General features: G+C 40.3%; 1 protein-coding gene across 1 annotated transcript in view; it reads right to left on the reverse strand.

Moving 5' to 3' along the window:
• Positions 1-16,626, reverse strand: part of LOC109852190 (platelet endothelial cell adhesion molecule-like) — a 363,548-nt gene that overhangs the window by 264,200 nt on the left and 82,722 nt on the right. The gene's annotated exons all lie outside the window — the stretch shown is intronic.

Raw genomic sequence — 16,626 nt, forward strand, 5'->3', positions numbered from 1 at the left:
CTATACTAAGTAGTTCCAGCGTTGACCGCTCGATAGCGCCGCTTACCCGCGCTAGAAAAAATCAGTCCGGGAACTTTCCGGACAAACTGTGTATAGTAACTAATCTGCTGCTTCAGTAAAAATTTTTTCCATGCAGATTTTTATGTTACGTGTTTTTACAGCGCAACGCAGAAAGCAGTGAGAATAATTACGGTTTTATTTCTCGCGACAGATATATTGAGCGCAAAAGATATATTTTGCGATGAGAATAACATATATCGAGATATGCGACCACACAGAAAGAGAGAGCGGCAGGAACATGCGCCTGCGCGCGCAGCAGGACTATTGTTAATTTATCAAGCTATGTTATCGTCGCGCGCGCGATACGTACACATTCCGCTTTCTCGCTTTCCGCAAACGAAGGCGTGTGTAAATTAACAAGCTGTGATTTGAATATCTGCGCTACGCCGTTGACGCCGCCGCGCTCGTCGCCTCCCTATAACACGTTGCTGCGTTCTGTCACGTACGCGTATATCGTTCATACAATTAGACAAATGCATTCGCAACGAAAACGGAAGCCACGGGACACAACGCGAGCGAACAGCAATTCCATTGCTGTTTAAATGTTTGGCCACCGATTCCGTCGAGGTTCGCGTGGGTATATCGCGCCTCTCGCGCCATATACCAAGACCGCGTGTATAAGGGATGATTTTTTGGAAGCGCTCCATCACACCCAGGAATAATAGGCGGATTTGAGAGTAAATTTACAAAAGGATATTAAAGTGTCAGACGGTAAAGAAATTCGATAAGACTCGACGGTCTTCAGCTAAACCTTGTCATTCTTCAGCACCCACGTACGCAAAGTTATTCGAAAACGCTTTAGAAAATTCGACACCATCTGTGTGTATACGAGAGAAAGAGAGAGAAAGAGAGAGAAAAGGGCGAGAAACTTCGCGTCTCTATATTCGAGAATATAGAGAGAATATTGCCATAAATATTCTTGCAACACAACACACGCTGCGAAAAAGCGCGATAAATTAAATGTTATGTAAAAATGTTCGCGTTTTCAAAAGCAAACTATCGATCTGACTCGCTCGTGATAACAAAGCAGTTTATCAATAGCTATTTTAATTTAATTACTGCACCAAGGAAACATTTTTTTGTGTTATATTGAAGTTTGTTGTCGACAAGAATTATCTTTAAACTTAATTTAGAATAAAATAAAATTGTATCGAGGTAACGCGCGCGTGTTTGCACATTGTGACATAAAAATATAATAAGAGATAAAAAATTTTTCCAATAGAAAAAAGCGTATAAATTTTACTTAAAATTATAGAATTTAAACTATATAGTTTTTATCTGATGTTATAATGTATTATAGATTAAACAAAGACACATTAAACGTGTTACGTATGTTGAGTGCATCGGTCTTGGGGACGTCCTGTTTTCAAGGCACTATAATTAATAGGCAAGTTAGTTTAAGTAGATCCCAGGTTAAAAGACAACACATCCATTAAACACAGTCTCCGGGAAATCCTGTTCTTCCTCATGATCCCTAAAGAGAGATTTTAAGGGAAGTCCGCTCTGTGTTTTATACACTCTCGTGCTTATCTTGCCATTAACCTGGATTCTACGATCTCATTGATTCTAAGTAAAAAAATAACCATTATACTTAATTGTCTCTTGCTACTCTCGCATATCCATACGAAAATATATCTACAGAATTGTTGTTCTGTAATTTAATTCATTGTTTTTAAGTAATTGTTTAAAAACGCACAGATCACTCGACGACGAGATCTGTAAAGCAAACGACTAATCATTATCGCATTAGAAATTTTTGACACGTTGCTCGCAATGTAAAATTGAATTTCTTAGCTGTGTTAGATAGATCGCAAAAAAAAATGTCGGAAAAAGCCGCGCGCATTATTCGCTTCCGCAAGCAAATTATGCAAGTGGTACGCGTTATTGCTCTTTAATATGGCACTATTAATTTACGCTCCACGGTCATTAGCAACGTACCACGGGGGTGTATTAACTTTAGACGCTCTTGATACATGCACGTCGTACCAGACGTGATGAAAGACGTGCAATCTGCTGCCGCACTAATGTCGCTGTCAGATGCCCAGGTGCTGCTTGACCCGTGTAAATCGATCTCGGCCTAAATTGCATCGTTAACTACTCCATCGCGCGACTGCGTTTCGCATCGCATCTAATTTCGCTCGATTTGTTCGCGCGATACGTATACAGTTGACACGAGTATAATCCTTTCCGATTGTTCGATCAGTGTGTCTCGCACAATCACGAACGCTCTGTTTTGTCGAAGGAAAAAGCGCAGAGAAAACTCGATAATTACACAGAACAAAAATTTAATTCAAGATAATAGAAAAATAGTATTTTTTTAATGCGATTTTGTTTATATATAAAATGTTTTAATATATTTACACGCATATATATGTATAAAGACGTGCGCGTTTCTATAAACCGCACGATTTAAATTGGTTCGCGTCACGACAACGTCATTCACGTAAGAGAAATCTATGGTATTTATGTGCGCCCGGTAACTGCTTGTCATGCGGCCCTCGTTACACGCCTTTAGCGCGGGTGAATTCTCTTACGAGGTCGTCGGATGTATCAAAGTTTGTCAGAACCGGTACACGCTGATCCGGAATTGATTATGGAAAATTGGATATTACGCCGATATTAGACTGTTACCTAAGTTCAGGCGAGTGTAATTATTGATCATCGACGGCGCCGTTATCGCCCCGAAAGCTCTCGCACACGTTCGATGCGTAGAGCGCACGTGATGCATTTGCATAACCGCGCCCGCGCCGGTGAAAATTGCGCAAAAACTCGATAAAAAAAAAAAGACCGCGATTTCTACGTAAATTAGTAGCTGTTCGGCTCTCAGTTGGCACAGCTTCCTATCCGCGCTTTTCCAACGCGGCGCGATCGAAGCGAATTATCGCGCGCGAACTTTCAATTGGAAATTCAAACCGGTACTCAACCCCGGTCTCAGTCTCCCAATTCTGATCGCAGATTGGGGTCGTAAACTCGTGATAATTAGAAGGTTAAATAGCACTTGAAAAGCGGATAAATCGCCACTCTTTCCTCCAAATCTCCGCTAAATGATAGCAATTCGGAAAAATGGCCGAGCGATGAATTGATTTAATTATTTATGAAGTCAAGCTGTGAACTTTTAAAGTTCTTCGATAAATTCTCTCGTCTGTTAAGACGAATATGTACAATTAAAAATTCTTTAGGAAAACTCTTGCATTCAATTAATCTACTTAACCTCTATAGATTTAAAAATCGTAAAAAAAAGTAAAAATTATCTTAAAATTACATTAACTTCATTTAGTATATTTTGTTTTTCTTTTCTTTGCGTTTTTATTGCCGAGGTTTGTATTTCCACTTTAACGCACTTTTGGCTTGCAACACGCATTTGAAATTACGAGAGACGACAAATATCCTCCATATATCAATGGTTACACTGCGCATTTCGTACAAATGTTATTTTAAAATCCACGTTGAATTTGCGCTATATCGTAATCGCGCGTGTTTTCCGCTTCTACTAATATATAATACCGAGAGTTTATTCGTTCTTGCGTTTTTCGTTCTTTCGACGAAATATCGTAAACATCATCTGTATTATTTAACCGTGAAATCGACGAGCACCAGAATTATTCGACGCGGCGAAATAGCTTCTACAAAATGGCCCTTCTCTTACCCCTGTATCCGCTCTCGCGAATTTCCACCCTATTATGCGAAATAACGACTCGGAAAAAGGATGCGAATTGACCTATTGATAGCGAACTGTAAACGCTGCCGACATTCGAAATTGCGCTGTTTTTCTCCGATCGTTCTGCTATCTCTTCATCCTAGCAGCCGGTGTATCCTTTTACCGATAGCTACCGCGAACCTAGCAAGGCGCGGAGTAATAAAAGATTCAAACGAAAACCTAATCGGTTATTCTTCGAGCACGTTTCTCTCTCTCTCTTTCTCTCGTCCGGGTAATACCCCGTCGATACACCGGAATATTTCACGATACTCGATTTAGTCACGTTTCGCAATTCCTGGCTTTTAAAGGTCTACCGTGAGTTAAGACATACGGCAGATTTCATCGTCGAGAGAAAATAGAGAGATTTCGCGGAGCTAAATAAAGCCGTTTCTCGCGTACGAACGGGGGTAAAATGCGGGAAGAAAAGAAAGGAAAAAACGGAGAGGAATAGGCAATGAGAAAAAGTCGAAGAACGTGAAATGGGAAAAACGAAGAAACGAACGCGCAGAAACGAGAGGTCAGTACCATTTGCGTTTATACGCGGGACCTCCGCGACTACTGACGTATATATATATATATGTATCCTCTTCCGCCGGCTTCTCTTTGTCTACCTTCTCAAACTCTTTTTCCTATCTCGCGCGTCAATCTCTCCCCGGAGTCTTTTTTCTTTTACTTTCTCCTTTCCGTCTTCGACTCTTCACATCGCGTTTCAACGTCGCGACTACCGCTTTATCATCCCGCAATTATTTCGCATACATGCCACTCCCTTTCACTCTCTTCGCCGCCACAATCCACTCGTCCAACCAACCCTCCTCTTCCAACGAGAATCACGTCCCCCCGCCTCCTTCGCTGCACCCATCACACACGGCCTTCTATAAAATATACGTTTTGTAGGCGGGCCGGGCGATGTGGCGGTCGGTTATTTATTTTTCCAGTAACTGTAATTTTTCAAACACGTACTGCCCGCTGGATAAATGTGCCAGGCTGTTTTTGACGCGCTTGAAAAATACGATGTCGGCTCCGACGGCATTTCTCGAGATCTCTCCGAGGTAAGGATGATAAAGATCTGGACGGGGAATTGATTTTCTTCATTGTTGTTTGGCGCTACGTGGTCGTGGCGCGCGTTTTGTATCCTATAGTCCTTTTTAATGAGCGAGCTATTTATTTCCCGATAATTTATAACGGAATTTTCTACGCGCGCGCTCTCCGCCAGCCAACAATAAACTCTGTACCATTTCTTTTTCGACCGGATGAAAAAAATCAAATCGGATTTATTAAAAAACATCTTTGAAAAATGTCACTTTTCGTGACAATTTGAGAGTTTCGTTTTTCTTCATCAAATATAGAAAATAGAATAATGCCGCTTCGCCACGCACAGTTTATCAAAGCGTCCGATTGTGTTCGGCCATTGCGTTCAACCGCGTTCGAAAAAAGGTAGCATATCTCGAGGAACATCGCTGATTGAAAAAAAAAAAAAAAGCTACTGTCAGCTCGGAAAGACCATTGTGGCTTACTCTAACTCGTCAATAGTTGCACCTGTCGCTTTATTTCGAGATAGTGCGAAAATCCCTTTGAATTTCGCATCCGCACCGCGCGCGACAGACACCGCGCGCTCGCTCGTTCTTCTCTCGTTTCACTTCCGTTTCTCTTTGTCGCACACACGGAAACCGGGAGGAAGACACGCGTGTATTAATTTCGCGATCGATCGAGATCCGTAGAGATGATCCGAAAGAGATATTATATATTGAGCGATGTATTATTCGTCTCTCGCGCGCGATTCCCAGAATCGACTAACTAGAGCTCATATTTCTTTGCTGCAGATACGCCGGAACCTTGATTGGTTTATGGTTTCGAATTTTAATATTAATCACGATCCGCTACTCTGGAACGGTCGGATAAAATATTTGATCGAGAAAAGTGTGTTTGCCGTTTTCTCAGGCGCGCAATGCTAATCATTCAACTTGTTCCGCGGCTTATAAGCCGTTCTGCATATAAAGAGGCGAATTAGTCTCTTCTACACTGTAAAGTATACCATAATTAAAGCATCGACACGAATGATTAATATTATACTTATTCAGATAAATCACAAAAAAAAGTTGACAAATATTAACGATAATAAAATAGTAAAACCGTCATCGAACATTTGCATGTTAAACGAGAGAAATTTCGAAATGCTTTTATATAACGTTATTTTCCCGACGTTTACACTATCCTGAAATTATACGATTTATACACACTTCATTAACTCGGCAATTAATATGTGTCTTCAGCTTTCATTTCGCGTATAAATACGTGTAACGTACACGTATCACGATTAATCTAGTTTTTTTGAAATATGAATGTAAGCGAAAGAGATTTCCGATTTTCTGCTCGCAAATATACGAACAAACGAAGAAATACGCCGGCCATCGGTTCGAATAGTATCAAGCGTGTTCCGCATGGAATTATTAAAGTCAAAACCGTATATATGTGTGTATATATGTATATATCGTCGGTCCTCTTCACGACTCTCGCGTCTTGCAAGGGAATCCGGCGCGCGATGGATATACGTTGAGTACACACACGAGGTGCGCCGATATATATCGAGATTACGGCGATACATCGGCGTCGACAACGTCAGGCCGGGTCCAGAGAGATATATATTGGCGCATGTTGCCCCCGCACGACGAGGAAAGATCCAGATATGCCGTTTCTAGTCGAGTAGGCGCAGTTTCAATAATATCATCTTGGAGGAAAAGAGAGAGAGAGAGAGAGAGACTGCTGCATGTATCTTCGACGGTCGATCGCGCGTGATATAAAGTAGCTTCCGGGTCAGTTCGATGATGAGGTCGAAACCCGTAAGAAGCTCGCGCGCCAAACGGCGCGATAAGACACGTCGTTCCGCGGTACACGCTGTAACACGGATGATATGGCACGTTCGATACGGTAAGGTAAAGGCATCGTAATACGGGGTGGTTTGCTAATAATGCCGCCGCGAATATATATACATATATATACCGCTAAGTGTACGCCATTATGTATATATTGGTTTATGACGCTGAAGAGCATCTCGTAATACAGCGCGCGATGTATATTGTGTATACAACGCGGCATGAACGCATTCGAGTTAAGCGTTTACAGTTTACAAAACACACACACACACATTCTCTCTCTCTCTCTTGATTTTTTGTATATCTTTTGTATATTTGCACATCTCGCACAATCTCGCGCACTTCTTCTAATTAAAATTATTTTTGTTTGAAAGGTAAAACAAAAAAGAAAAAAAAAGAAGAAGAGAAATATTTGTTTCTATCTCGAGTAAGTCGTATTTGTACGATTTCAATACGGAGTCAATATATTGTGTATCCAGACATGGAAATATAAACGCGCGCGGTCGTTGCGAGAATCAGGAAAATAGTTCGCAAATAGCCTGTAAAACCGAGAGAACCGCGAAACAGATAGACGACAAAAAATGTACGCTTTGATAGCGCATATTTTGCGACGAACGAGATGCGATGGAAAATTGTAATACGCGGTATATAAAGTGTATTGCGGATCCACCGAGCTTTTTATCTTGATATCGCGTGTGTGTCGGATGTGCATGTTGTACCGTTTAGCGATATTTATGCGGATTAATGTCATATTAAGCTATTCTACATTTTTGCCGGTGACATCAAACGAACGCCTGTTTGTTTCCTACGTGCGTTTCTTTGTGCACTTTAACGTAAACGATCACATTATCCAATAGTCGGTATTCAGAGCCGAAAATCGCGCACTATAATATTCAAATATCTTTGCATATGCGCGACATGGTAATTAATCGTAGATTAATATTTATCAATTATGTGTGTTATTAAATGTCTCAAATGCAAACTTGAATCGCGTCTATATCGAAGTATATTTGCTATTCATGGTTGTATTTGCTCTTGCTGTGAATAATCATCGACTAAGGTTGATTCAAACGTAATTTATAATTACTCGCTTGCTGTGCTACCTGTCAATTAACTTACTAATCTGAAATTTGCAATTTCGTTATGTTAACGGCGCGCAGACGCAATTAATGTCGCCGTGACAATCGTAAATACCGCACCTTAAGCAAGTTAAATTACTTTACCCCGTGGTGAATGTTTATTAAGCTGGAAAAACTTGGATAGATTGGGACTGTTTGAGATTGCGACTCAAGTTCTTAGCTACAAATTCTTCTAGAGTTTTTTTTTTATAGAACTCTAGAAAAAAATTCAACTTCAAATTTTTATGCCGTTTTTATAACGAACACTCCAATTTGTTTGTTCTAAAAAACTTTATTTAACGGTAAAATAAATGTGCTTTTTTATGTATAAGACGGAAAAAATATTACTCACTCATCGCGGGAAAAGGTTTCTCAAAAAACCTATTTGCATTTTTTCTGCAAACACGTAATCGCAAATTAGTTCTGACGGCAACTTTCGGTAAACACACTTAAACTGGGGAGAATAACAAATTCATTAGCCGTAGCATCCGCGAAATCCAAACACTTCGCGTCCAATTCCTCGCGAGCCTATTGCGCCCCCGATGCGATTCGGAGAAACATGTGCTCTCCCGATCGCGCTCCCGTTAATACTCGTACAACTCGCGCGCTATTCGCGAAGATACGTGGCAAATCGTCGGCGTGATTGTCGGCGTCGATAGGATATCCTTGAGCGCCGGGAATGAAATTAATGGCGCGCGAACGATACGGGATGCGCGCGGGCCGACGTTGAAATTTCGCGATAGCGTTATGCGATGGTAACCCTTCGTGGCACGTCTTCCGCGCTCCCAGCGTATCCGCGGCATCACATGCCGGCAGTTTCGTCGCGCCATAAGCTATGACAGTGGACAAGCGTTCTGCCAACTACGCACTATGTATACGCATTTCTGTATGTTCCAGTGACACGTGACAGCGACAAATACAGATGCGCACCACCGCGGCCGACCAGATGCCGTGACATTTGCTAGATTTTAGGTCACTCGTATGTTAATACACGTTAGCAAAAATATTTGACAAAAGTTTTTTGAGAACATGTTCAACATGTAAATAAACCGAAAATTTGTCAGAGACACGATAAACGTAGGTATCTAAAAAAAATTGATTATATATTATCTGTATACAAATGATAAATGAAATAATCGATTCGAGAAAATTCGTCGCGCAATTGAATGGAAGAAATTTGGGAGCAAAATTAAAGTTCTGCGCATTTTCGGCTAAACGTTCTTTCTTAAAAAAAGTCGATCGTAAATTAAGCAGTCTCGGTAATTTATGCGAGTTGTTTTGTTTCGTTGTGTTCCAGCGCGCGATTCCACAGAAGGGTGATATTATTCTATTCATTTCTCGCGGGAGTGTTCCGATGCAGGAACTGCGTGTGTGATTGAATGAGCGACACGTAAGCAAGTTGTGACTGTCGAATTGTTCGTTTTCAATATGTGTGTATGCGAAATGATGGCAATGTACGCATTAAAAACCTGCCAAAACTCAGTGATCCGGCGAACACGTTGAAGGGATTATCCGGCTGTACGTAGCGCGATATCGAGTTAATAAAAGAACAATACAATACGTCGCTTTGTATCAATTGTTACATACGCGTCTCGTTGTTCACGCGCGGAATCGATTATGTTTCACAAAATATGACTATTTCATAAACGCGCGCGCGAGATATATACGCGTTTGCGTATTATGCAGAGCGCGAACTAAAAAATAAATTAATATTGTAATACAATACTTATCACGTCACAAACTGACAGATAGGTATTGTATTACAATATGAATTTATTTTAGCAAACTGACGGTATATCGCCGTGAAAACGTAAAACTTTTTTATTTCGCGATGATGTTTGATGAAGGAATTAACGCCGCGTCATATGTAAAACCGAGTCAGACGTTATTTATCACGCCCGGTTTCGGTTCGCTTCTCTAATACAAGATTTTTGCTAAAAAGAAATTGAAGTTATATTAAACGTTCGTCCGTCATCTTATAGCCCGCGTACGATTTCTTGTTTTATTTTGACATTGATCGATGTCTGTGTTATTTCGTATCCAGGCGCCTCAAGACTGATGCGCATTATTTGAGTGGTAGTGGAGTCTGACGGTTTAGCGGGGAAAAAAATGAAAGACAGTTATTCGCGCGCGGCTGAACCAAACAACCGAAAACAACTCTCGCGCGTGTTACATTTCTCTCTCTAATTATTTTTTATTTACATCGCGCCACGCGATTATCGTGATCCTTCTTATACGCGATTTCCCTCTCCGAGGAGTACGCGCGGTATACGACCTCGTCGTATTTCACACAATTTGCATACTCGAAACGCGTTCTCTGTACAAAAGAAAGAGCCATCTCTTGGCGATGCGAGATTAGCGGGGTGGTTTTATTATTTCTCAATAACGTCGCTAAGTGCAGCTGTTTTTATCCTATCGCTGATGGACGGATTACGATCGGCCTTGTGTTGCTTTTAGCACAACGTTCGATGTCTCCGATCGGCGGAACTTTTGCAATTAATAGCAGAAGAGTGGCGGAGAAACTACACAGAGATAAACGCACACAGACACACACAAACGTACGTATACACAGAAGAGCAGACGGTGAAAGGGTGCTTGGACAAACTGGAGGGTGAGGGTCGGGAAAGGGGCGCGCAGCAGTGTACTTGGAAAGATCGGGAGCTAACTTTTGTCGAGTAATCAAGGAGGCGCGCTCTCTCTTTGTGCAAGGCGCTCGTCCATCCGCCACTTACTCGAATACTTCCAACGCGGATCGTTATCATTGACGACAATCGTTTTATGACCCGATATTATACAGAACGCGCTCTCCGTGCTCTACGCTTCGTGAATGTCTGCAGGTAGAAGTTCCTCCTCGCGGATAATGATTCCGGAAAACAGGATCCGCTTAATAGAGATTCAATTAAGATGTCAGACGCTTCTTAATCCACCAGGGAACAAGCCGGCTGGCAAAAGAGGATAAATTCCAGCGCGACTTTATTCGCGAAGCGTGACAACTGTTGAGAAATTACAACACGGTAATTAATCCGGCGTTAATACATCGGCTCCTTCGTGTGATTTGTAACAACGAATCGCTGAGACGATTCGCTATGAGTCTAAAAAATATTGAACTTTGCGTTGGCTCTCTCTGCAATTTTCTTTTTGCCAGTTAAAATAGAACTTCAAGGAAGTGCGTTGAATCTGACTTTTTTTTTTATACCATTTGATACGTGGTACAAATTGCATTTTTTTTCGTGCCGTGCAACTTTGTCGCACGCGCGCGTATTTTTAAATCCGCGCTCGATCGTATCAAACCAGTGCGTTTTAATGCAAACTTCAATACACCGGAATAACTTCTTGCGTTTGTAATTTGCGTACACAAAAAGTGTGCACACAACTATTACTCATCAGATACGTTATTATAACTTGCGGAAAAATCGTATTGTATCACATCTGAATTGACAAACAACAAATTGGAACAACAAAAGCTTAGTACAATTAAACTTTTAATTGAAACGTCGACGAGTAGTGCGACAATTTATTTTCAAAGAGACTTCATTTGTTACAGAAGTCATGATCTTATTAATAACTCACAAAGTACATTTTGTTGATTATACGTACGCGAATTAGAAATATTTGAGAGCATGGGCGTCCGCAGGATTTTTTTTCAGGAAGGGGCGGAGCAATTTTTCCGCCCCAAAAATTATAAATGTTACAATAAAAAAAAAATTTCATCGTACAGACAGTTTTCACGAATAGATGTATGATTTAATTTGTTAACCAGGGATTTCGAACTCTTGTTTCAAGATAAAAAACACTATTTGTGAAGAAACTTGCCTCTTTAGAAAGAGGCAAATGCCGGATTTGTTCCCTCCCTTTTGCGGACGCCCATGTTTGAAAGCCATACTTTAATCTTCGTATCCGCGTTGATCGCCCGGAACCATTTTGATTTATGACATTTTTCGCGATATTACGCGCTGTTTTCGAATGCAGCCAACCTCTTGCTTCTCTACGTTTAATAATCGCCAACGTATAATTGCCACTGGAAATGTAAACGAAAAGCGTCAGTTTTTTTTTTTTTTTTTTTTGCCAGATGCATCGTGATCCAAATGGCAGATATTCTGCGCATTCAAACAGCTTTCGAGCAGCCGTCATCGCTTTCCTGCATCTTCCCACTCGCTATTCAATTTTTTTCTTTACATCTTTCGCAGCTTTTATTGCGCGATGTATTACGCGCGGTAAATCATTCATGCATTAAATTTGCCACTCCGGCGGTGTTTGCGCCAATGTTTGTTCTTCATCTGAATTTCAAAGGAATCATCGCGAAAACGACGCGAGTGATGCGGAATCGTAGAAAAATTAAACGACTGATGCGGAAGATATTCGGAGAGAACCAATACACAATTCTAATTAACGTTGTAAAACTCGACTCGCGCGCAAAATCGTCATCGCCGCGACTATAAACGCGATCTGCAATAAACCGCGATTTTATCGCAGAAATATCGCCGCTTTACGAGCATTGGGAAATATCGATTCTGCTCTTACTGCGTTTATGCGTTCGGCGTGAACGCTCTATCGAGTTTACGTTTTTAAACGATTAAGTTTCGGCTATTTTATGTGCAAGCGCGTATTATATGGACGGCTGTGTATATCTCATATTTAAGGGGAAAAAAAAGTATAAATCACTTCGAATTCACAAGAACAAAGATATTAATCAGATTTGTGCAAAAATTTACGGAAAACTAAATCTCTTATATACACATATATCTCGATATTTAAAAATATAAAAAATTATACATACATGTGTATATAATTTTTTATAATTTTAAAATATAAAATATAATGTTAAATATATATTTCCATTAAAAATTTAACGCGCACATTTTCATATTTTTTTTTATATACGAGCGCGGATATTGAATTGACATGTTTTACAATCTTATTACTGCACTCGATATTTTTCTACGTTATTTTTACAGATACCTGGAAATTTGTAGAACAAAATTAATAGCCGTGATCGTTTGTCATTGTATAATTTCTGATTGGCTGATTCGTCGGAACTTATACGGTTTCGGTCAATACATGCATTTTAAGTACCAAATTGCAAATGTCAGCGAAAGTGCTAACCAGAGAGACTAATGTTCAGTGGAGATAATTAACATTTGCGCGACAATGAATTAATATTCAGTCTATACAAGAAAACAGATTATTACCAATCAATATTCAAATTACCGTTATAATTTGATTACCAACAATTTCGGGATACACGAATCGTTAAATATTCGATTAAATTTGGCGCACAATAAGAGCGATAATAAGTGTGACAATCAATGTTTGCGAAGTATAGTTTGCAGACAAATATTGAAAGCAGTAAAGCTGTTGAGAAAAATCGACAAAAGATGAAAATGCGTTGCAATTTATGTCGGTTTTAAATTTTCAACTTCCGCGGCAATTGGCGAAATTTAATTACGCATATTACGTAAGAACGACTGCACACACATTCACGTCGAAATGGTCGAAGCACGGATGAATTATGTAAATGATATTTGCTTACGTATGTACATGGAAGTTTCACGAACTTCATTCGCCCGATACACAGCTCGTAACATCGTATGCAATATATGCCATAGTGCATAAACAATAATGCCGCAACATGATTCAGCGTTAAGCCTAATGATATTTGCGCACCTGCCGCGCCCGACGGTGTGATATTTCGATATGTCCTCTTTTTTCATACCATGATTTATCGAGAGAGAGAGAGAGAGAGAGAGAGAGAGAGAGAGAGAGAGACACACAGAGAGAGAGAGAGAGAGAGAAACGCCGTGAAATAGATTGCAACGGGTTGCTCAATGAATATGCAACAGTACAGTGTGAAAACAACCATATTGTGTTTGGATACATATCTATCTATAGATATATACACATGCCCCTACTACGTTGCGAAGAATAAAACTCGCGACAGCATTTTATTCTTACGGTAAACGCGGATGATAAAAAGAAGCGTTCGACCGTGCGCAAAATTAGCAGGAAATTCAAGATTGATGGCTTCCAGCGACGCCATCAGAGCCGCCGGAAATCTCGTAGTAAATCAGATGCAGCCTGACAATCTCCGCTAGTCGACGAAGCCGAATTGTATGACGGTATGAGGCAAGTCTCTGGCGGAGCCGTTACTCCTGTCTGGGTTGCCTATGGCAACCATCTCTCTAGGTGCACGGTCGGGCTATTAGACTTTCAGAAGGGTTGATCATTGAGCACATACCGCGATCCACAGTTTACACATCGTAGACAAATACCCCGCACTCCCGTCCTTATGGTAATACACCGTAACCCCTTTCGGTGAGCAAGGACAGCGGTGAATGTGAGCGTAAGTTTATTAGAGGGATCACGAAAGAGCTCGGGATTCAGATCGTTCGGTGCTCTCTCTCTTGTGAGAGCTTTCGGCAATTACGCGCGCCCGGAATGAATTTGCGAGTTATCAGATAACGACAAAACGAAAAATACGAAATCGCTACAAACGAAAATAAACGAACGGCACAATGTCAAAAAGCTTTGAAATCACACACGAATTTCGCTATAAAAGTGACAACGTTTCACTTTGTAAACAAAGTAACGTCGATCATTTATTTTGCGGAAAACAAAAATTAACTTATGAGTTTTTGTATTGCGACTCTGAGTAAATTGTAACACAATGACAAATACATGTGCGCGAGTATAGTCGCAACGAACAAAGTTTCGGCGAAGATCATAAATTCGGAAGTACACAAGTCGTTTAATGTGCACTGACTACGTTCAACATCTCGATCCTAAATCGGTAATTTTCAAGAGAACGTAATTGTAATTAATTGCTCGCTCAACCGATTTGGGACCGAAACTTTGAGGTCAGTGCACATTAAACGCGCATCAACTTAGGTTTGTAAACTTTAATCGAAACTTCGAGTCGCGAATCCCTTCGCACGAAACATGTCTGTTAGCGTTCGGTGATGATTTATTTATAATGAAACTCAAGAGAGTGACCGAATATAATATAAATCTACTCTTTTGTTCTGACTTTGATAAGTTCTGCATATTCACGGATTTTCATTATATACACGCGCGGTATATCCTACCTGGTATATTAAATGCCGTTTAATTAGCCGAGATATGTATGCGTATTTGCATATGTATTGTTACTAGACATGCGAAGAAATCAATAATTTCGCACCAAATTTGTCATTCATTTGCTCACAAATGTAATAGTTGAAGAAATAGAACGCAATAATAACTTATATATTTTCAATCAAAAACTTTTTTTTATCTGTTTACAATGTAAAACATTTTAAATATTAACTCGCGCAAATTTGGGGTCAACGCTATTTGTTTTAAATGACATATATTATTTGGGAAATGTAAAATGTTTAATTATTTTTTCTTGAACACATCATCCACATTTGCAAATACGTGATTAAAATATGAAAATATTTCAGGCAAAAAACATTCAAAGTTTAATTGCATTTGTTGTTAGTTTGTTTGTGTGTGTATGTGTGTGTATGTATGTGTGCATTACTCACATACTAAACATTATAACGGCAATTAATTTCTATAATTAATTTCGAATCTGGTTGCTGCTTTAATACCGAGAGAATTATTCTCGTTAAAATGTATATCTAAGTTTCATTAAGCGACATTTCGACAAACCGTCGGCTGATATATTCAAAAGAATCTCGTGCAAGAGACGAGTTTAAGAATTTAATTCCATTTTATTGCCGGAGCAATTATCCATTAAAATTTTAATCCCGGCAAAGTAGCGATTTCGCGTCTCGATAACGAGCGTGCGCACTCAGCTTTCTTTTGCTGTACATCGTACCATGTGCTCGCTGCATTTTATACATGTTGCAAATTACAGCCGCAAATTACCAGCGCTTCGTTTGCAATCTACAATTTCACGCATTCCCGAAAACACACGTTGGCCGGCATCGCGGAATTTATTACGACCCGCTTCGTCACCGCTCGTTCGTCGTCATTTCCCATCTTCTTCCTCTCCCCTTTTCCCGGCACTACACCGTCCGATTTTCAGTGCAACACCCCCTGCGAAGTTGTCGCCGTAAGTACGCGCGTAAATAAATACACGGCCGTGGCGTGCACACGGTTGTTCCGCAAAAGCGCGCGCGCGCGTTCGTTATGACCGCGTATATATTTCTTAAGCGCTCTACTGGGCGTTTCGCACGTTCTTTTGTCGCTGCCGCGAGAGACGGGAGAGGGTGAGGCTGACATCACCGCGGTGGTCTATATTCATGAGGGAAACACAGCCGAATAAATGCCTCGGGGTTGGGACGCACCGGGTAATTTGTACGGTAACGAATTGCGTCACGTTGCGCGAGCTCTCTCGTTACTGCATCAACTTCTCGTTCGTGACGTCTCTGTGAGATGCGCGCAGAATCATTCGGACGTCGAGCTCAATTACTCGCACAGCGCGAGGATGTACATATCTGTCACATGATCGTCATCTAAAGAAAACACGTGTATAGCTGAAAACTCAAATAACGAAACGTGATACTCGGTGATCTTCACAAATAATGTTAACAAAAAAATGCTCGTTGCACGAACAGGCAAAATTAAAAAAAGAAAAAAAAAGAAAAAAATAACGTTACCATACGGAAAAAAATGGAGTTGCTTCAATTAAAGTCGACGTCGCGGGCTGCCACAAAAATAAATAGTTCATTCAATTGCATATGCGATTAATTTAATGTCTGGATTCTTAAAGCAACTATCTGGGTGCAGTGCAATAATATTGCATCAACATGATATATTTCAATTAAACTGATTACTACTGTTGATTCAACATCATTGTTTTCCCGCGCATAATTATTCTGATTGCTCTACTAAAGTAACGCGGAAGTATTTTTTAATTTAAAAACTCCTTTTTTTT

This window comes from Pseudomyrmex gracilis, unplaced genomic scaffold (genome assembly GCF_002006095.1).
Source record: "Pseudomyrmex gracilis isolate BER0280 unplaced genomic scaffold, ASM200609v1 scaffold_25, whole genome shotgun sequence".
Taxonomy (NCBI): domain Eukaryota; kingdom Metazoa; phylum Arthropoda; class Insecta; order Hymenoptera; family Formicidae; genus Pseudomyrmex; species Pseudomyrmex gracilis.